A 22,908-nucleotide genomic window follows, 5' to 3' on the forward strand; every position below is an offset into this window, starting at 1 on the left:
CAAGAGTTGATCTACCACGACATCGTAATGGCTAAACCCTAGAAGTCTCGCCTGTATGACTAAGGTATTGAGTATATCTATCCGGACTAAGTCCTCCAGTTTATATAGGCACCGGGAGGATCTACGGTTACACAAGGTCGGTTACAAAGAAGGGAATTTACATATTCCGTCACCAAGCTTGCCTTCCACACCAAGGAGAGTCTCATCTGGACACGGGTGTAGTATTCGGTCTTCGTATCTTCACAGCCCATCAGTCCAGCCCATAGATGGCCGGACGCCCGAGGACCCCTTAGTCCAGGACTCCCTCATGCCGGCCTCCTCCTCCCTCCATCCTTTATATATGTGGCCAGGGGGCACCCCATAGACACACAAGTTGATCATTAATCTCTTAGCCGTGTGCGATGCCCCCCTCCACCATAATCCACCTCGGTCATATCGTAGCGGTGCTTAGGCGAAGCCCTGTTCCGGTAGCATCATCATCACCGTCATCACGCCGTCATGCTGACGAAGCACTCCCTCGACACTCAGCTGGATCGTGAGTTCGTGAGATATCACCGAGCCGAACATGTGCAGATCGCGGAGGTGTCGTACTTTCAGTACTAGTATCGATCGATCATGAAGACATATGACTACATCAACCGCGTTGTCATAACGCTTCCGCTTACCGTCCACGAGGATACGTGGACAACACTCTCCCCTCTCGTTGCTATGCATCACCAGGATCTTGCATGTGCGTAGGAATTTTTTTGAAATTACCGCGTTCCCCTACACCCAAAGCCAACCCCTCGCGCAGCCGCCACGGCCTGGCCACCGCTCGCGCCGCCTCTGGCTGCCGCACCGCACGACGCGCCCTCGCTGCATCAGGCAAGACTCCATCGCGCCGCCGCATCTCGCACTACAGCCGCACGCTGGGAGGAGAAGAAGGGCCCGGCCGCCGCCGACGCGCACCGAGCTTCGCCTGGCGGTGCCTTCTGGCGGCGGCGAGGGGAGGGGATGGTGTAGGAGGAGGGCGAGCGGGGTGGGGGCTAGGGTTGAAGGAAATATGCCCTAGAGGCAATGATAAAGTTATTATTTATTTCCTTATATCATGATAAATGTTTATTATTCATGGTAGAATTGTATTAACCAGAAACATAATACATGTGTGAATACATAGACAAACAGAGTGTCACTAGTATGCCTCTACTTGACTAGCTCGTTGATCAAAGATGGTTATGTTTCCTAACCATAGACATGAGTTGTCATTTGATTAACGGGATCACATCATTAGGAGAATGATGTGATTGACTTGACCCATTCCGTTAGCTTAGCACTTGATCATTTAGTTTGTTGCTATTGCTTTCTTCATGACTTATACATGTTCCTATGACTATGAGATTATGCAACTCCCGTTTACCGGAGGAACACTTTGTGTGCTACCAAACGTCACAACGTAACTGGGTGATTATAAAGGTGCTCTATAGGTGTCTCCGAAGGTACTTGTTGGGTTGGCGTATTTCGAGATTAGGATTTGTCACTCCGATTGTCGGAGAGGTATCTCTGGGTCCTCTTGGTAATGCACATCACTTAAGCCTTGCAAGCATTGCAACTAATGAGTTAGTTGCGGGATGGTGTATTACGGAACGAGTAAAGAGACTTTCCGGTAACAAGATTGAACTGGGTATTGAGATACTGACGATCGAATCTCGGGCAAGTAACATACCGATGACAAAGGGAACAATGTATGTTGTTATGCGGTCTGACCGATAAAGATCTTTGTAGAATATGTGGGAGCCAATATGAGCATCCAGGTTCCGCTATTGGTTATTGATCGGAGACGTGTCTTGATCATGTCTACATAGTTCTCGAACCCGTAGGGTCCGCACGCTTAAAGTTCGATGACGGTTATATTATGAGTTTATGTGTTTTGATGTACCGAAGGAGTTCGGAGTCCCGGATGAGATCGGGGACATGACGAGGAGTCTCAAAATGGTCAAGACGTAAAGATCTATATATTGGACGACTATAATCGGACATCGGAAAGGTTCCGAGTGATTCGGGTATTTTTGGGAGTACCGGGGAGTTACGGGAATTCGTATTGGGCCTTAATGGGCCATACGGGAAAGGAGAGAAAGGCCTTAAAGGGTGTCCGCAGCCCTCCCCATGGGTTGGTCCGAATTGAACTAGGGAGAAGGGGCGCCCCCTTCCTTCCTTCTCCTTTCCCTTCCCTTCCCTTCCCTCCTACTCCTACTACTTGGAAGGGCTCCTAGTTCTACTAGGAAAGGGGGAATCCTACTCCCGGTGGGAGTAGGACTCCCCTGGGGCGCGCCCTAAAGAGGGTCGGCCCCTCCCCTCCTCCACTCCTTTATATACGTGGCCAGGGGGCACCCCATAGACACAACAATTGATCCCTTGGATCTCTTAGCCGTGTGCGGTGCCCCCCTCCACCATAATCCCCCTTGGTCATATCGTAGCGGTGCTTAGGCGAAGCCCTGCGTCGGTAGAACATCATCATCGTCACCACGCCGTCGTGCTGATGGAACTCTCCCTCAAAGCTCGGCTGGATCGGAGTTCGAGAGACGTCATCGAGTTGAACGTGTGCAGAACTTGGAGGTGCCATGCGTTCGGTACTTGATCGGTCGGATCGTGAAGACGTACGACTACATCAACCGCGTTGTGCTAACGCTTCCGCTTTCGGTCTACGAGGGTACGTGGACAACACTCTCCCCTCTCGTTGGTATGCATCACCATGATCTTGCGTGTGCATAGGAATTTTTTTGAAATTACTGCGTTCCCCTACAGTGGCATTAGAGCCTAGGTTTTATGCGTTGGTGTTGTGCACGAGTAGAACACAAGTGAGTTGTGGGCGATATAAGTCATACTGCTTACCAGCATGTCATACTTTGGTTCGGTGGTATTGTTGGATGAAGCGGCCTGGACCGACATTACGCGTACGCTTATGTGAGACTGGTTCTACCGACGTGCTTTGCACACAGGTGGCTGGCGGGTGTCAGTTTCTCCAACTTTAGTTAAACCAAGTGTGGCTACGCCCAGTCCTTGCGAAGGTTAAAACAGCACCAACTTGACAAACTATCGTTGTGGTTTTGATGCGTAGGTAAGAACGGTTCTTGCTAAAGCCCGTAGCAGCCAAGTAAAACTTGCAACAACAAAGTAGAGGACGTCTAACTTGTTTTTGCAGGGCATTTTGTGATGTGATATGGTCAAGACGTGATGAGATATAAGTTGTTGTATAAGATGATCATGTTTTGTTGAAGTTATCGGCAATTGGCAGAAGCCCTATGGTTGTCTCTTTATTGCATACGATGCAAGAGCCAAATAATTGCTTTACTTTATCGCTATGCGATAGCAATAGTTGCAAGACCAATAGTTGGCGAGACGACCATGTGATGACACATTGATATAAATCAAGATGACGGAGATCATGGTGTCATGCCGATGACGATGGAAATCATGACGATGCTTTGGAGATGGAGATCAAAGGCACAAGATGATGATGGCCATATCATGTCACATATTTTGATTGCATGTGATGTTTATCTTTTATACATCTTATTTTGCTTAGTTCGACGGTAGCTTTATAAGATGATCTCTCACTAATTAACAAGGTACAACTGTTCTCCCTGAGTATGCACCGTTGCGAAAGTTCTTCGTGCTAAGACACCACGTGATGATTGGGTGTGATAGGATCTACGTTCAAATACAACGGGTGCAAAAACAGTTGCACGCGCGGAATACTCAGGTTAAACTTGACGAGCCTAGCATATAACAGATATGGCCTCGGAACACGGAGACCGAAAGGTCGAGCGTGAATCATATAGTAGATATGATCAACATAGTGATGTTCACCATTGAAACTACTCCATCTCACGTGATGATCGGACATGGCTTAGTTGATATGGATCACGTGATCACTTAGAGGATTAGAGGGATGTCTATCTAAGTGGGAGTTCTTAAGTAATATGATTAATTGAACTTAAATTTATCATGAACTTAGTCCTGGTAGTATTAGCATATCTATGTTGTAGATCAAAAGCTCGCGTTTAGCTCCCCTATTTTATTTTTATATGTTCCTAGAGAAAACTAAGTTGAAAGATGTTAGTAGCAAGGATGCGGATTGGATCCGTGATCTAAGGTTTATCCTCATTGCTGCACAGAAAAATTATGTGCTTGATGCACTGCTAGGTGACAAACCTATTGCAGGAGCAGATGCAGATGTTATGAACATTTGGCTAGCTCAATATGATGACTACTTGATAGTTTAGTGCACCATGCTTAAACGGCTTAGAATCAGGACTTCAAAGACGTTTTGAACGTCATGGACCATATGATATGTTCCAGGAGTTGAAGTTAATATTTCAAGTAAATACCCGAGTTGAGAGATCTGAAATCTCCAACAAGTTCTATAGCTAAAAGATGGAGGAGAATAGCTCAAGCAGTGAGCATGTGTTCAGATTGTCTAGGTACTACAATCGCTTGAACCAAGTGGGAGTTAATCTTCCAGATAAAATAGTGATTGACAGAATTCTCTAGTCACCATCACCAAGTTAGTAGAACTTTGTGATGAACTATAGTATGCAAGGGATGACGAAAACGATTCTCGAGTTTTTCATGATGATGAAATCGATGAAGGTAGAAATCAAGAAATAGCATCAAGTGTTGATGATTAACAAGACCACTAGTTTCAAAAAAGGGCAAAGGGAAAGAAAGGGAACTTCAAGAAGAACGGCAAGCAAGTTGCTGCTCAAGTGAAGAAGTCCAAGTCTGGACCTAAGCCTGAGACTAAGTGCTTCTACTGCAAAGGGACTGGTCACTAAAAGCGGAACTGTCCCAAGTATTTAGCAGATAAGAAGGATGGCAAAGTGAACAATGCTATATTTGATATACATGTAATTGATGAGTACTTTACTAGTGTTTATAGTAGCCCCTCGGTATTTGATACTGGTTCAGTTGCTAAGAGTAGTAACTCGAAAGGGAGTTGCAGAATGAACAAAGACTAGTTAAGGGTGAAGTGACGATGTGTGTTGGAAGTGGTTCCAAGATTGATATGATCATCATCGCACACTCCCTATACTTTCGGGATTAGTGTTGAACCTAAATAAGTGTTATTTGGTGTTTGCGTTGAGCATGAATATGATTTGATCATGTTTATTGCAATATGGTTATTCATTTAAGTAAGAGAATAAATTGTTGTTCTGTTTACATGAATAAAACCTTATATGGTTACACACCCAATGAAAATGGTTCGCTGGATCTCGATCGTAGTGATACACATATTCATAATATTGAAACCAAAAGATGCAAAGTTAATAATGATAGTGCAACTTATTTATGGCACTGCCGTTTAGGTCATATTGGTGTAAAGCGCATGAAAAAAATCCATGCTGATGGGCTTTTGGAATTAGTTGATGCTTGCGAACCATGCCTCATGGGCAAGATGACTAAGACTCCGTTCTCCGGAACAATGGAGCAAGCAACAGATTTGTTGGAAATCATACATGCTGATGTATGTGGTCCGATGAATATTGAGGCTCGCGACAGGTATCATTATTTTCTGATCTTAACAGATGATTTGAGAAGATATGAGTATATCTACTTGATGAAACACAAGTCTAAAACATTTGAAAAGTTCGAAGAATTTCAGAGTGAAGTGGAGAATCATCGTAACAAAAATAAAAGTTTCTATGGTATGATCGCAGAAGTAAAATATTTGAGTTACGAGTTTGGCCTTCAGTTAAAACAATGTGAAATAGTTTCACTACTCACGCCACCTTGAACACCACAGTGTAATGGTGTGTCTAAACGTTGTAATCATACTTTATTAGATATGGTGCAATCTATGACGTCTCTTGCTGATTTACCGCTATCGTTTTGGGGTTATGCATTAGAGACAACTACATTCACGTTAAATAGGGCACTATCTAAATCCATTGAGACGACACCGTATGAAGTATGGTTTGGCAAGAAACCTAAGCTGTCGTTTCTTAAAGTTTGAGGTTGCAATGCTTATGTGAAAAAGTTTCAACCTGATAAGCTCAAACCTAAATCGGAGAAGTGCGTCTTCATAGGATACCCAAAAGAAAATGTTGGGTACACCTTCTATCACAGATCCGAAGGCAAGATATTCATTGCTGAGAATGGATCCTTTCTAGAGAAGGAGTTTCTCTCGAAAGAAGTGAGTCAGAGGAAAGTAGAACTTGATGAGGTAACTGTACTTGCTCCCTTATGGGAAAGTAGTTCATCAAAGAAATCTGTTCCTGTGAGTACTACACCAATTAGTGAGGAAGCTAATGATGATGATCATGTAACTTCAGATCAAGTTACTACCGAACCTCGTAGGTAAACCAGAGTGAGATCCGCACCAGAGTGGTACGGTAATCCTGTTCTAGAGGTCATGTTACTTGACCATGACGAACCTACGAAATATGAGGAAGCGATGATGAGCCCAGATTCCACGAAATGGCTTGAGGCCATGAAATCTGAGATGAGATCCATGTATGAGAATAAAGTATGGACTTTGATTGACTTGCCCATTGATCGGCGAGCCATTGAGATTAAATGGATCTTCAAGAGGAAGACGGACGCTGATAGTAGTGTTACTATCTACAAAGCTAGAATTGTCGCAAAAAGGTTTTCAACAAGTTCAAGGTGTTGACTACGATGAGAGTTTCTCACTCGTATCTATGCTTAAGTCTGTCCAAATCATGTTAGCAATTGCCGCATTTTATGAAATCTGGCAAATGGATAAACAAAATTGCATTCCTTAATGGATTTATTAAATAAGAGTTGTATATGATGAAACCAGAAGGTTTTGTCAATCCTAAAGGTACTAACAAAATATGCAAGCTCCAGCGATCCATATATGGACTGGTGCAAGCATCTCGGAGTTGGAATATACGCTTTGATAAGTTGATCAAAGCATATAGTTTTATACAGACTTGCGGTGAAGCCTGTATTTACAAGAAAGTGAGTGGGAGCACTACAACATTTCTGATAAGTATATGTGAATGACATATTGTTGATCGGAGATAATGTAGAATTATTCTGCAAAGCATAAAGGAATGTTTGAAAGGAGTTTTTCAAAGAAAGACCTCGGTGAAGCTGCTTACATATTGAGCATCAAGATCTATAGAGATAGATCAAGACGCTTGATAAGTTTTTCAATGAGTACATACCTTGACAAGATTTTTAAGTAGTTCAAAATGGAACAGTCAAAGAAGGAGTTCTTGCCTGTGTTACAAGGTGTGAAGTTGAGTAAGACTCAAAACCCGACCACGACAGAAGATATAGAGAGAATGAAAGTCATTCCCTATGCCTCAGCCATAGGTTCTATAAAGTATGCCATGTTGTATACCAGACCTATTGTATACCCTGCCCTGAGTTTGGCAAGGGAGTACAATAGTGATCTAGGAGTAGATCACTGGACATTGGTCAAAATTATCCTTAGTGGAATAAGGATATGTTTCTCGATTATGGAGGAGACAAAAAGGTTCGTCGTAAAGGGTTACGTCGATGCAAATTTTGACACTGATCCAGATGACTCTAAATCTCAATCTAGACACATATTGAAAGTGGGAGCAATTAGCTAGAGTAGCTCCGTGTAGAGCATTGTTGACATAGAAATTTGCAAAATACTTACGGATCTGAATGTGGCAGACACGGTGACTAAACTTCTCTCACAAGCAAAACATGATCACACCTTAGTAGTCTTTGGGTGTTAATCACATAGCAATGTGAACTAGATTATTGACTCTAGTAAACCCTTTGGGTGTTGGTCACATGTCGATGTGAACTATGGGTGTTAATCACATGGTGATGTGAACTATTGGTATTAAATCACATGGCGATGTGAACTAGATTATTGACTCTAGTGCAAGTGGGAGACTGAAGGAAATATGCCCTGTAGGGAATAATAAAGTTATTATTTATTTCCTTATATCATGATAAATGTTTATTATTCATGCTAGAATTGTATTAACCGGAACCGTAATACATGTGTGAATACATAGACAAACAGAGTGTCACTAGTATGCCTCTACTTGACTAGCTCGTTGATCAAAGATGGTTATGTTTCCTAACCATAGACATGAGTTGTCATTTGATTAACGGGATCACATCATTAGGAGAATGATGTGATTGACTTGACCCATTCCATTAGCTTAGCACTTGATCGTTTAGTTTGTTGCTATTACTTTCTTCATGACTTATACATGTTCCTATGACTATGAGATTATGCAACTCCCGTTTACCGGAGGAACACTTTGTGTGCTACCAAACGTCACAATGTAACTGGGTGATTATAAAGGTGCTCTACAGGTGTCTCCGAAGGTACTTGTTGGGTTGGCGTATTTCAAGATTAGGATTTGTCACTTCGATTATCGGAGAGGTATCTCTGGGCCCTCTCGGTAATGCACATCACTTAAGCCTTGCAAGCATTGCAACTAATGAGTTAGTTGCGGGATGGTGTATTACGGAACGAGTAAAGAGACTTGTCGGTAACGAGATTGAACTAGGTATTGAGATACTAACGATCGAATCTCGGGCAAGTAACATACCGATGACAAAGGGAACAACGTATGTTGTTATGCGCTCTGACGGATAAAGTTCTTCGTAGAATATGTGGGAGCCAATATGAGCATCCAGGTTCCGCTATTGGTTATTGACCGGAGACGTGTCTTGGTCATGTCTACATAGTTCTCGAACCCGTAGGGTCCGCATGCTTAAAGTTCGATGACGGTTATATTATGAGTTTATGTGTTTTGATGTACCGAAGGAGTTCGGAGTCCCGGATAAGATCGGGGACATGAAGAGGAGTCTCAAAATGGTCGAGACGTAAAGATCGATATATTGGACGACTATATTCGTGTTAGGTTTCGTAGTAATTTCAAAAAATTTCCTACGCGCACACAGGATCATGTGATGCATAGCAACGAGAGGAGAGTGTTGTCTACGTACCCAACGCAGACCGACTGCGGAAGCGATGACACGACGTAGAGGAAGTAGTCGTACGTCTTCACGATCCAACCGATCAAGCACCGAAACTACGGCACCTCCGAGTTCGAGCACACGTTCAGCCCGATGACGATCCCCGGACTCCGATCCAGCAAAGTGTCAGGGAAGAGTTCCATCAGCACGACGGCGTGGTGACGATCTTGATGAACTACAGCAGCAGGGCTTCGCCTAAACTCCGCTACAGTATTATCGAGGAATATGGTGGCAGGGGGCACCGCACACGGCTAAGGAATTGATCACGTGGATCAACTTGTGTCAACTTGTGTGTTTAGAGGTGCCCCTGCCTCCGTATATAAAGGAGGAGAGGAGGGGAGGCTGGCCGGCCAAAGAGGGAGGCGCAGGAGAGTCCTACTCCCTCTGGGAGTAGGATTCCTCCCCCCAATCCTAGTCCAACTAGGATTCCTCGGAAGGGAAGGGAGAGAGGGGGCCGGCCACCTTCTCCTAGTCCTAATAGGACTAGGGGAGGGGGAAGAGGCGCAGCCACCTTGGGCTGCCCCTTTCTCCTTTCCACTAAGGCCATGAAGGCCCATATGGCTCCCGGGGGGTTCCGGTAACCTCCCGGTAACCCGGTAAAATCCCGATTTCACCCGGAACACTTCCGATGTCCAAACATAGGCTTCCAATATATCAATCTTTACGTCTCGACCATTTCGAGACTCCTCGTCATGTCCGTGATCACATCCGGGACTCCGAACAACCTTCGGTACATCAAAATGCATAAACTCATAATATAACTGTCATCGTAACCTTAAGCGTGCGGACCCTACGGGTTCGAGAACAATGTAGACATGACCGAGACATGTCTCTGGTCAATAACCAATAGCGGGACCTGGATGCCCATATTGGCTCCTACATATTCTACGAAGATCTTTATCGGTCAGACCGCATAACAACATACGTTGTTCCCTTTGTCATCGGTATGTTACTTGCCCGAGATTCGATCGTCGGTATCCAATACCTAGTTCAATCTCGTTACCGGCAAGTCTCTTTACTCGTTCTGTAATACATCATCTCACAACTAACATATTAGTTGTAATGCTTGCAAGGCTTATGTGATGTGTATTACCGAGAGGGCCCAGAGATACCTCTCCGACAATCGGAGTGACAAATCCTAATCTCGAAATACGCCAACCCAACATCGACCATTGGAGACACCTGTAGTACTCCTTTATAATCACCCATTTACGTTGTGACGTTTGGTAGTACCCAAAGTGTTCCTCCGGTAAACGGGAGTTGCATAATCTCATAGTCATAGGAACATGTATAAGTCATGAAGAAAGCAATAGCAACATACTAAACGATCAGGTGCTAAGCTAATGGAATGGGTCATGTCAATCAGATCATTCTACTAATGATGTGACCTCGTTAATCAAATAACAACTCATTGTTCATGGTTAGGAAACATAACCATCTTTGATTAACGAGCTAGTCAAGTAGAGGCATACTAGTGACATTCTGTTTGTCTATGTATTCACACATGTATTATGTTTCCGGAAAATACAATTCTAGCATGAATAATAAACATTTATCATGATTATAAGGAAATAAATAATAACTTTATTATTGCCTCTAGGGCATATTTCCTTCAGTCTCCCACTTGCACTAGAGTCAATAATCTAGATTACACTGTAATGAATCTAACACCCATGGAGCTTTGGTGCTGATCATGTTTTGCTCGTGGAAGAGGCTTAGTCAACGGGTCTGCAACATTCAGATCCGTATGTATCTTGCAAATCTCTATGTCTCCCACCTGGACTAGATCCCGGATGGAGTTGAAGCGTCTCTTGATGTGTTTGGTCCTTTTGTGAAATCTGGATTCCTTTGCCAAGGCAATTGCACCAGTATTGTCACAAAAGATTTTCATTGGACCCGATGCACTAGGTATGACACCTAGATCGGATATGAACTCCTTCATCCAGACTCCTTCATTTGCTGCTTCCGAAGCAGCTATGTATTCCGCTTCACATGTAGATCCCGCTACGACGCTTTGTTTAGAACTGCACCAACTGACAGCTCCACCGTTTAATGTAAACACGTATCCGGTTTGCGATTTAGAATCGTCCGGATCAGTGTTAAAGCTTGCATCAACGTAACCTTTTACGATGAGCTCTTTGTCACTTCCATATACGAGAAACATATCCTTAGTCCTTTTCAGGTATCTCAGGATGTTCTTGACCGCTGTCCAGTGATCCATTCCTGGATTACTTTGGTACCTCCCTGCTAAACTTATAGCAAGGCACACATCAGGTCTGGTACACAGCATTGCATATATGATAGAGCCTATGGCTGATGCATAGGGAACATCTTTCATATTCTCTCTATCTTCTGCAGTGGTCGGGCATTGAGTCTTACTCAATTTCACACCTTGTAACACAGGCAAGAACCCTTTCTTTGCTTGATCCATTTTGAATTTCTTCAAAATTTTGTCAAGGTATGTGCTTTGTGAAAGTCCAATTAAGCGTCTTGATCTGTCTCTATAGATCTTAATGCCTAATATGTAAGCAGCTTCACCGAGGTCTTTCATTGAAAAACTTTTATTCAAGTATCCCTTTATGCTATCCAGAAATTTATATCATTTCCAATTAGTAATATGTCATCCACATATAATATCAGAAATGCTACAGAGCTCCCACTCACTTTCTTGTAAATACAGGCTTCTCCGAAAGTCTGTATAAAACCAAATGCTTTGATCACACTATCAAAACGTTTATTCCAACTCCGAGAGGCTTGCACCAGTCCATAAATGGATCGCTGGAGCTTGCACACTTTGTTAGCTCCCTTTGGATCGACAAAACCTTCTAGTTGCATCATATACAACTCTTCTTCCAGGAATCCATTCAGGAATGCAGTTTTGACATCCATTTGCCAAATTTCATAATCATAAAATGCGGCAATTGCTAACATGATTCGGACGGACTTAAGCATCGCTACGGGTGAGAAGGTCTCATCGTAGTCAATTCCTTGAACTTGCCGAAAACCTTTTGCGACAAGTCGAGCTTTGTAGACAGTAACATTACCATCAGCGTCAGTCTTCTTCTTAAAAATCCATTTATTCTCAATCGCTTGCCGATCATCGGGCAAGTCAACCAAAGTCCATACTTTGTTCTCATACATGGATCCCATCTCAGATTTCATGGCTTCTAGCCACTTTGCGGAATCTGGGCTCACCATCGCTTCTTCATAGTTCGTAGGTTCATCATGATCTAGTAGCATGACCTCCAGAACAGGATTACCGTACCACTCTGGTGCGGATCTTACTCTGGTTGATCTACGAAGTTCAGTAGTATCTTGATTTGAAGTTTCATGATCATTATCATTGGCTTCCTCACTAACTGGTGTAGGTGTCACTGAAACAGTTTTCTGTGATGAACTACTTTCCAGTAAGGGAGCAGGTACAGTTACCTCGTCAAGTTCTACTTTCCTCCCACTCACTTCTTTCGAGAGAAACTCCTTCTCTAGAAATGATCCATTCTTAGCAACGAATGTTTTGCCTTCGGATCTGTGATAGAAGGTGTACCCAACAGTTTCCTTCGGGTATCCTATGAAGACACATTTCTCCGATTTGGGTTCGAGCTTATCAGGTTGAAGCTTTTTCACATAAGCATCGCAGCCCCAAACTTTAAGAAACGACAACTTTGGTTTCTTGCCAAACCACAGTTCATAAGGCGTCGTCTCAACGGATTTTGATGGTGCCCTATTTAACGTGAATGCGGCCGTCTCTAAAGCATATCCCCAAAATGATAGCGGTAAATCAGTAAGAGACATCATAGATCGCACCATATCTAGTAAAGTACGATTACGACGTTCGGACACACCATTACGTTGTGGTGTTCCGGGTGGCGTGAGTTGCGAAACTATTCCACAATTTTTCAAATGTACACCAAACTCGTAACTCAAATATTCTCCTCCACGATCAGATCGTAGAAACTTTATTTTCTTGTTACGATGATTTTCAACTTCACTCTGAAATTCATTGAACTTTTCAAATGTTTCAGACTTATGTTTCATTAAGTAAATATACCCATATCTGCTTAAATCATCTGTGAAGGTGAGAAAATAACGATATCCGCCACGAGCCTCAATATTCATCGGGCCACATACATCGGTATGTATGATTTCCAACAAATCTGTTGCTCTCTCCATAGTACCGGAGAACGGTGTTTTAGTCATCTTGCCCATGAGGCACGGTTCGCAAGTACCAAGTGATTCATAATCAAGTGGTTCCAAAAGTCCATTAGTATGGAGTTTCTTCATGCGTTTTACACCGATATGACCTAAACGACAGTGCCACAAATAAGTTGCACTTTCATTATCAACTCTGTATCTTTTGGTTTCAACATTATGAATATGTGTATTACTACTATCGAGATTTAGTAAGAATAGACCACTCTTCAAGGGTGCATGACCATAAAAGATATTACTCATATAAATAGAACAACCATTATTCTCTGATTTAAATGAATAACCGTCTCGCATTAAACAAGATCCAGATATAATGTTCATGCTCAACGCTGGCACCAAATAACAATTATTTAGGTCTAATATTAATCCCGAAGGTAGATGTAGAGGTAGCGTGCCGACTGCGATCACATCGACTTTGGAACCGTTTCCCACGCGCATCGTCACCTCGTCCTTTGCCAGTACCCGCTTATTCTGTAGTCCCTGTTTCGAGTTGCAAATATTAGCAACAGAACCAGTATCAAATACCCAGGTGCTACTGCGAGCATTGGTAAGGTACACATCAATAACATGTATATCACATATACCTTTGTTCACCTTGCCATCCTTCTTATCCGCCAAATACTTGGGGCAGTTCCGCTTCCAGTGACCAGTCTGCTTGCAGTAGAAGCACTCAGTTTCAGGCTTAGGTCTAGACTTTGGGTTTCTTCTCTTGAGCAGCAACTTGCTTGCCGTTCTTTTTGAAGTTCCCCTTTTTCTTCCCTTTGCCCTTTTTCTTGAAACTAGTGGTCTTGTTAACCATCAACACTTGATGCTCCTTCTTGATTTCTACCTCCGCAGCTTTCAGCATAGCGAAGAGCTCGGGAATAGTCTTGTTCATCCCTTGCATATTATAGTTCATCACGAAGCTCTTGTAGCTTGGTGGCAGTGATTGGAGAATTCTGTCAATGACGCAATCATCCGGAAGATTAACTCCCAATTGAATCAAGTGATTATTATACCCAGACATTTTGAGTATATGCTCACTGACAGAACTGTTCTCCTCCATCTTGCAGCTATAGAACTTATTGGAGACTTCATATCTCTCAATCCGGGCATTTGCTTGAAATATTAACTTCAACTCCTGGAACATCTCATATGCTCCATGACGTTCAAAACGTCGTTGAAGTCCCGATTCTAAGCCGTAAAGTATGGCACACTGAACTATCGAGTAGTCATCAGCTTTGCTCTGCCAGACGTTCATAACATCTGGCGTTGCTCCAGCAGCAGGCCTGGCACCTAGCGGTGCTTCCAGGACGTAATTCTTCTGTGCAGCAATGAGGATAATCCTCAAGTTACGGACCCAGTCCGTGTAATTGCTACCATCATCTTTCAACTTTGCTTTCTCAAGGAACGCATTAAAATTTAACGGAACAACAGCACGAGCCATCTATCTACAATCAACATAAACAAGCAAGATACTATCAGGGACTAAGTTCATGATAAATTTTAAGTTCAATTAATCATATTACTAAAGAACTCCCACTTAGATAGACATCCCTCTAATCCTCTAAGTGATCACGTGATCCAAATCAACTAAACCATAACCGATCATCACGTGAGATGGAGTAGTTTCATTGGTGAACATCATTATGTTGATCATATCTACTATATGATTCACGCTCGACCTTTCGGTCTCCGTGTTCCGAGGCCATATCTGCATATGCTAGGCTCGTCAAGTTTAACCTGAGTATTCTGCGTGTGCAACTGTTTTGCACCCGTTGTATTTGAACGTAGAGCCTATCACACCCGATCATCACGTGGTGTCTCAGCACGAAGAACTTTTGCAACGGTGCATACTCAGGGAGAACACTTCTTGATAATTTAGTGAGAGATCATCTTATAATGCTACCGTCAATCAAAGCAAGATAAGATGCATAAAAAGATAAACATCACATGCAATCAATATAAGTGATATGATATGGCCATCATCATCTTGTGCTTGTGATCTCCATCTCCGAAGCACCGTCATGATCACCATCGTCACCGGCGCGACACCTTGATCTCCATCGTAGCATCGTTGTCGTCTCGCCAATCTTATGCTTCCACGACTATCACTACCGTTTAGTAATAAAGTAAAGCATTACATCGCGATTGCATTGCATACAATAAAGCGACAACCATATGGCTCCTGCCAGTTGCCGATAACTCGGTTACAAAACATGATCATCTCATACAATAAAATTCAGCATCATGCCTTGACCATATCACATCACAACATGCCCTGCAAAAACAAGTTAGACGTCCTCTACTTTGTTGTTGCATGTTTTACGTGGCTGCTACGGGCTTAAGTAAGAACCAATCTCACCTACGCATCAAAACCACAACGATAGTTTGTCAAATAGACTCCGTTTTAACCTTCGCAAGGATCGGGCATAGCCATACTTGGTTCAACTAAAGTTGGAGAGGCAGTCGCCCGCAAGCCATCTCTGTGCAAAGCACGTCGAGGGAACCGGTCTCGCGTAAGCGTACGCGTAAGGTTGGTCCGGGTCGTCTCGTCCAACAATACCGCCGAACCAAAATATGACATGCTGGTAGGCAGTATGACTTGTATCGTCCACAACTCACTTGTGTTCTACTCGTGCATATAACATCAACATCATTAACCTAGGCTCTGATACCACTGTTAGGTTTCGTAGTAATTTCAAAAAATTTCCTACGCGCACACAGGATCATGTGATGCATAGCAACGAGAGGAGAGTGTTGTCTACGTACCCAACGCAGACCGACTGCAGAAGCGATGACACGACGTAGAGGAAGTAGTCGTACGTCTTCACGATCCAACCGATCAAGCACCGAAACTACGGCACCTCCGAGTTCGAGCACACGTTCAGCCCGATGACGATCCCCGGACTCCGATCCAGCAAAGTGTCGGGGAAGAGTTCCATCAGCACGACGGCGTGGTGACGATCTTGATGAACTACAGCAGCAGGGCTTCGCCTAAACTCCGCTACAGTATTATCGAGGAATATGGTGGCAGGGGGCACCGCACACGGCTAAGGAATTGATCACGTGGATCAACTTGTGTGTTTAGAGGTGCCCCTGCCTCCGTATATAAAGGAGGAGAGGAGGGGAGGCTGGCCGGCCAAAGAGGGAGGCGCAGGAGAGTCCTACTCCCTCTGGGAGTAGGATTCCTCCCCCCAATCCTAGTCCAACTAGGATTCCTCGGAAGGGAAGGGAGAGAGGGGGGCCGGCCACCTTCTCCTAGTCCTAATAGGACTAGGGGAGGGGGAAGAGGCGCAGCCACCTTGGGCTGCCCCTTTCTCCTTTCCACTAAGGCCATGAAGGCCCATATGGCTCCCGGGGGGTTCCGGTAACCTCCCGGTAACCCGGTAAAATCCCGATTTCACCCGGAACACTTCCGATGTCCAAACATAGGCTTCCAATATATCAATCTTTACGTCTCGACCATTTCGAGACTCCTCGTCATGTCCGTGATCACATCCGGGACTCCGAACAACCTTCGGTACATCAAAATGCATAAACTCATAATATAACTGTCATCGTAACCTTAAGCGTGCGGACCCTACGGGTTCGAGAACAATGTAGACATGACCGAGACATGTCTCTGGTCAATAACCAATAGCGGGACCTGGATGCCCATATTGGCTCCTACATATTCTACGAAGATCTTTATCGGTCAGACCGCATAACAACATACGTTGTTCCCTTTGTCATCGGTATGTTACTTGCCCGAGATTCGATCGTCGGTATCCAATACCTAGTTCAATCTCGTTACCGGCAAGTCTCTTTACTCGTTCTGTAATACATCATCTCACAACTAACATATTAGTTGTAATGCTTGCAAGGCTTATGTGATGTGTATTACCGAGAGGGCCCAGAGATACCTCTCCGACAATCGGAGTGACAAATCCTAATCTCGAAATACGCCAACCCAACATCGACCATTGGAGACACCTGTAGTACTCCTTTATAATCACCCATTTACGTTGTGACGTTTGGTAGTACCCAAAGTGTTCCTCCGGTAAACGGGAGTTGCATAATCTCATAGTCATAGGAACATGTATAAGTCATGAAGAAAGCAATAGCAACATACTAAACGATCAGGTGCTAAGCTAATGGAATGGGTCATGTCAATCAGATCATTCTACTAATGATGTGACCTCGTTAATCAAATAACAACTCATTGTTCATGGTTAGGAAACATAACCATCTTTGATTAACGAGCTAGTCAAGTAGAGGCATACTAGTGACATTCTGTTTGTCTATGTATTCACACATGTATTATGTTTCCGGAAAATACAATTCTAGCATGAATAATAAACATTTATCATGATTATAAGGAAATAAATAATAACTTTATTATTGCCTCTAGGGCATATTTCCTTCAATTCGTACATCGGAAAGGTTCCGAGTGATTCGGGTATTTTCGGGAGTACCGAGGAGTTACGGGAATTCGTATTGGGCCTTAATGGGCCATACGGGAAAGGAGAGAAAGGCCTCAAAGGGTGGCCGCAGCCCTCCCCATGGGTTAGTCCGAATTAGACTAGGGAGGAGGGGCGCCCCCTTCCTTCCTTCTCCTTTTCCCTTCCCTTTCCTTCCCTCCTACTCCTACTACTTGGAAGGGCTCCTAGTTCTACTAGGAAAGGGGGAATCCTACTCCCGGTGGGAGTAGGACTCCCCTGGGGCGCGCCATAGAGAGGGTCGGCCCCTCCCCTCCTCCACTCCTTTATATACGTGGCCAGGGGGCACCCCATAGACACAACAATTGATCCCTTGGATCTCTTAGCCATGTGCGGTGCCCCCCTCCACCATAAGCCACCTCGATCATATCGTATCGGTGCTTAGGCGAAGCCCTGCGTCGGTAGAACATCATCATCGTCACCACACCGTCGTGCTGACGGAACTCTCCCTCAAAGCTCGGCTGGATCGGAGTTCGAGGGATGTCATCGAGTTGAACGTGTGCAGAACTTGGAGGTGTCGTGCGTTCGGTACTTGATCGGTCGGATCATGAAGATGTATGACTACATCAACCGCGTTGTGCTAACGCTTCCGCTTTCGGTCTACGAGGGTACGTGGACAACACTCTCCCCTCTCGTTGGTATGCATCGCCATGATCTTGCGTGTGCGTAGGAATTTTTTTGAAATTACTGTGTTCCCTACAAGGGTTCCCCCGCCGCCGCCTGCGAGAGCGACACGAGGGACGAGGGTTGGGGAGGTACCTACCCCGCCGCCTGCAAGGGCCTCCATCTTTATGTGGTTCCTTCACAAAAGAGTTATTCTCACCAAAGATAATCTGGCAAAAAAGAACTGGGTTGGTAATTGTAGATGTTGCTTTTGTGATATCATGTAAGTGGAGCCTTCGTGCACCCCTGTCCCTCCTTCAAGAAAAGGCAGCTAGGGTTTCTGCCTCCCATCGGCGGTTCCGCCGATCTCCCACGTCTCCTGTGGCCTTAAGGCCATGGGTGCACGGTGGATCCCGGCCCTTGCCAGCGGGAGGGCTCGGTTTTCAGGTGCTTCTTCAAGTTTTGTTAGGGTTTGTGTCATGCTCAAGAAGACGAGACGACGACGGCTTCTTCTTGAAGATGGAATAAGGTCCCCGTCTAACCCCCATCCCAATGGTGTGTCTAGTATCATCAGAGGGTGTGTGGAGGTGTGTCTCCAGCGGATCTCGCGAGATTTGGTCGCTGGTTGTCTTTGGTGGATCCGCTCGGATCCGGTCTTTATTCGTCTTTGTTCATGTGTCTTTAGGTTAGATTCCTTCAATCTGATATTCTCTTCATCGGCGACGGTTGCTGTTCTGGGGTGTTGGTCCTGTGGGACTTTAGCACGACGACTTCCCGATTGTCTACTACAACAAGTTGTGCCCTGGAATCTAGATGCATTTTTTATTATTTCTGGTGTTCGTTATACCACCATGATTGAAGATGAACAGATCGATAGTTTCCCGCAAAAAAACACCTCTTTCTTGAGTGTGCACTTGCAAAATTAGTATGGCGATCAATACATATTGCTTTTAATGTACACCCTCCAGCGAGCATAAACACGTTATTTGGGACGTGGCTTAATGGAGTGACAGTCACATAGTCAAACATATTCGTACAGGGATATGTGTCGTGGGAACATATCTGACAGTAGAGTATAGGGGTACATATAGGAGGGCAGAGCCTAGCTACACTGTGGTTGTACACTCGGATTTATGAGTTCAGACCCCTCTCGAAAGAGGTAAAGCCCCAACGTCTCGATGTTGTAGGACCTTGCTTATCTGGAATGTTGTGTTACAAGAGGTGTGAATCCTTCTGCAGGGGTGGAGGGGTGGATTATATAGAGTCTACTGGCCCCTCATTAAGGCCCCGTTACCCAAGGGTTCAATGGGAGAGTTAAAGGATGCGGGCGTTATAGGTAACGCCAGCATTAGATGCTCTTCAAGGCGACAAACTGATTGTCCGACTGTTGTTGTCTCACGGTGACCCTAGGTCTTCCATGGTCGAGTGACACTCGGTACTCCGAGTGAGCAGAGACGGTCGAGTGTCGGTGAGGTTACCAAGTGAATCCTGTGTCCGAGTGACTTGTAAGTTGCAGGTATCCCAGTCGGTGACTCCTTCCTAACTATGTGGGTCTTGGATTCTTGTATGTGATTTCTTTGGGTTGGGTATCTAGGTCAGGAATAGGACCCTACCCCAAATACATGTCATCGTCATTAGCCCCCGAATGGATCGGGGTCCGAGTGAAAAGGACTGGAGTGGAATCTGATTGGACTCAATGCCTCGGAAGTACTTTCGACCTCTGCAGATTCTGACGCAGCTTTAATTCCTTATCAATCGCCTCGATCGATTCTGGCTTGTTGTGTGACCGAGTGATTCCGAGCATCGGGTCAGACCCGAATGAACAAGGAAGTTATCGATGCAATCGACTGTTTTGCCAAGTCCCGGATTTCACGGGATTTGAAATTTTGGAGAACCGCGCAAATCGGCAACAACGCGGTAAGAACATAGTTAATAGTATAGCCAGTCGTTCGCTATATGAAATATGATATGTCATCAAGAGTTAGCATTATTAATCACTCGTACAATGGAGTTGGCTATAAAGTTACACCTTTTGTCACTTTCTCTCTATCTCTTTTCTCTCATTAAATACTTTTACAGTTTTACTTAGGAGCATGCATAAAGGCTGGCTCTTGCATTCCTTCATTTTTTTCTTGTCTCTCTCCTCCACATAGGCAAAAATGACATGTAAGCGGGCTTATATCCCACTATTGTACTTGCTCTAAGTGGGGCAAGACTCCTTGATCATACCAACTCGTTGACAGGTTCATAGTGGGGAGTAACTTAGACTAGTAACATACATATGTTACTAGCCTATGTTACTCTACCTCCATAGTGGATAGTGACATGGTTGTGGTGTCATGCAAGCCTTCATTTATTTAGGCATAGACTCATCTTGTCTCAGGTTGCGCTATGTCATGATAACATATTGTGTTACCCCAAACCTCTCTTTCCTCATTAATTGTTTGCCACATAAGCAAATTCGTCTTGATATGCATTATGTTACTACTCTCTCCGTTTCAGTTTACAAGTCCTACGCATATACTTAGGTTTCCAATTTTATCACCCTAATATAAACTATATAACACAAAAATTATACCGTTTGAAAATAGAACATCTGAAGTTTATATTGGTATATTTTTTGTAATATATGACTTGCATTAGGTTGGTCAAATTAACGACTTAGGAGTACGAGCATGCCCTGTAAACTGAGAGAGGGGGGGTAGCTAAGTTACTCCCACTATGACTAGCCTAAGGGCATCTCCGATAGTTGCGAGATAGGTGTTGGTAAATTTTCCACCTAGGACATTGTGATGATGTGGCATGTAATAAATGCAGAGAGAGAGTAAAGTTGTATGTAGATTAACCAACAACCTTTGCACAAGCTCCAAGGTGAAAAAAAGAGCAATCACATTTATTTTCTCATCATCTATTGGATAGCTTAGAGCATCTCCACTCGTTCGGCCCCCAAAGCATAGGCCAGCGCTCTTTCGGGCGCTCGCCCGGTGATTTTTAGGCCCTGGAGGCGATCTAGGTCCCAGCCACGCCCACAGGTGCCGCTTCCAAGGCGTCGCAAATTCAAATGTGGTCCATTTTCTGCCCCCAAAAATGCCACAAGTCCGGCGATCAATGCCACAATTCGGCGATCACCTTGCCACAGTTCGACGATCAAATGAAAAGTTTGGCATGCAAAAAGAAGGGACTCGTAGGCAACGCACCAAACAACGTTGTCGGCCTCCGGCGTTGAAGGAGTCAGCGTGCACGGGCTAGGCATCGTCGGCGCGGCTTTTGTGCTGGGCGGCGTCGGCGCAGCTTCTGTGCTACTGGGCGTCGTGGAGGCATCATCGCTCGGGCTTGGCGGCGGCGTTGGTGGCGGCGTGGGAGTTGGCGGCGCCGTCGACGACATCTAGTTTAGGATGAGGCCGTGCTCCGCCAGGTACCATGCCTTGACCTGCTCGTCCATCGCCGACATGTCCACCCCTCCCATTAGGAAAGCTGGGTCGATGTTCCTCTTCTTCGCGGCAACGTTGGTCCAGAGCAGGTCGAGCTTGACGACGTTGTTCGTCATCAATGCCGACCACCGCGCCTCAGTTTTCTCTTCCTACAGAGCGGCCCGGGTCTTGGCGTCGGCGAGGCAATGCTTGATGGACTCATGCACACGTGCGGTACCCGACTCGGCGTGTTTCCCCTTCTTGGCCCCTTTGTTGCCGTCTGGGCGCCCCTCGGATGCGTACGGCATCGGCGTGTCCGGCTTGTACGTCTCCTTGGCCTTGGCGAGGGTGCGCCGGACATCCGCCTACTTCTCGCACTTCTCGATCCACTTGAAAACGTGGAGGTACTTGAAATATTGGTCGCTGTTGTCCTGGCGAAACATGGCGAACATCTGCACCAGTTATGCCGGGGAACAAACAGTCAGTGGCGCGCACCCGGCGAAAAGAAAGGGGAGAGGCCGGCGTGCCATACCTGATCCTCGATGATGGCGCGCTCTCGGGGCGAGCCGCGATCTCCTCGACAATCCCATGCCATTTGTTGCACGCCGTTTGGATGAGCCCCCAATGGTTCACCATTGCCTTTGACCCGCTCTGCATGTGGACGCCTTTGAAGTAGGGTCGACGAGCTTGTGCTCGTCGAACTCAGCCTTGATGCGGTCCCAATACGTGTCGATGCTCTGGTTCGTGCCGGTGATCGGGTTGAGGCAGACGACTTTCCACACTTCGGTGAGGCACTCGTCCTCCTTGGACGCCCACTTGATGCGCGGCTTACCGGTCCTGGCCGCCCGCTTCTTCTTCTTCTTCCCTTTCCTTGCCGGAGCAGGCACCGGCTCCTCCCTCCTCCTCTTCATCTGGCTCATCCTCGCCGTAGTCGAGCTCGCCGTCCATGTAGCCGTTGAGTTCCACTGTGTCTTCTTGGGCAGTGAACCCGGGGGACGCGGCAGTGGCGGTCGAACCGGTCATGATGATGTCGTCCATGTCGGCCTCCGTCGCGTCGGTGTCGCCGAGATGCGACGAGGAGCCTTGTGAGAAGGGCAGCGCGCCTCGGTGGAGAGGTGGCATCGGGGAGGCTGTGTAGGCTGGCGGCAAGTAGGTGGGCGAGGGTGTGCGCTGGGCCGGGTAACCATGGGGGAAGGTGATGTTGGGGTTGAACCCACCGTGCACGTCGCCGTTAGCGTAGCCCG

This window comes from Triticum aestivum, chromosome 3A (genome assembly GCF_018294505.1).
Source record: "Triticum aestivum cultivar Chinese Spring chromosome 3A, IWGSC CS RefSeq v2.1, whole genome shotgun sequence".
NCBI lineage: Eukaryota > Viridiplantae > Streptophyta > Magnoliopsida > Poales > Poaceae > Triticum > Triticum aestivum.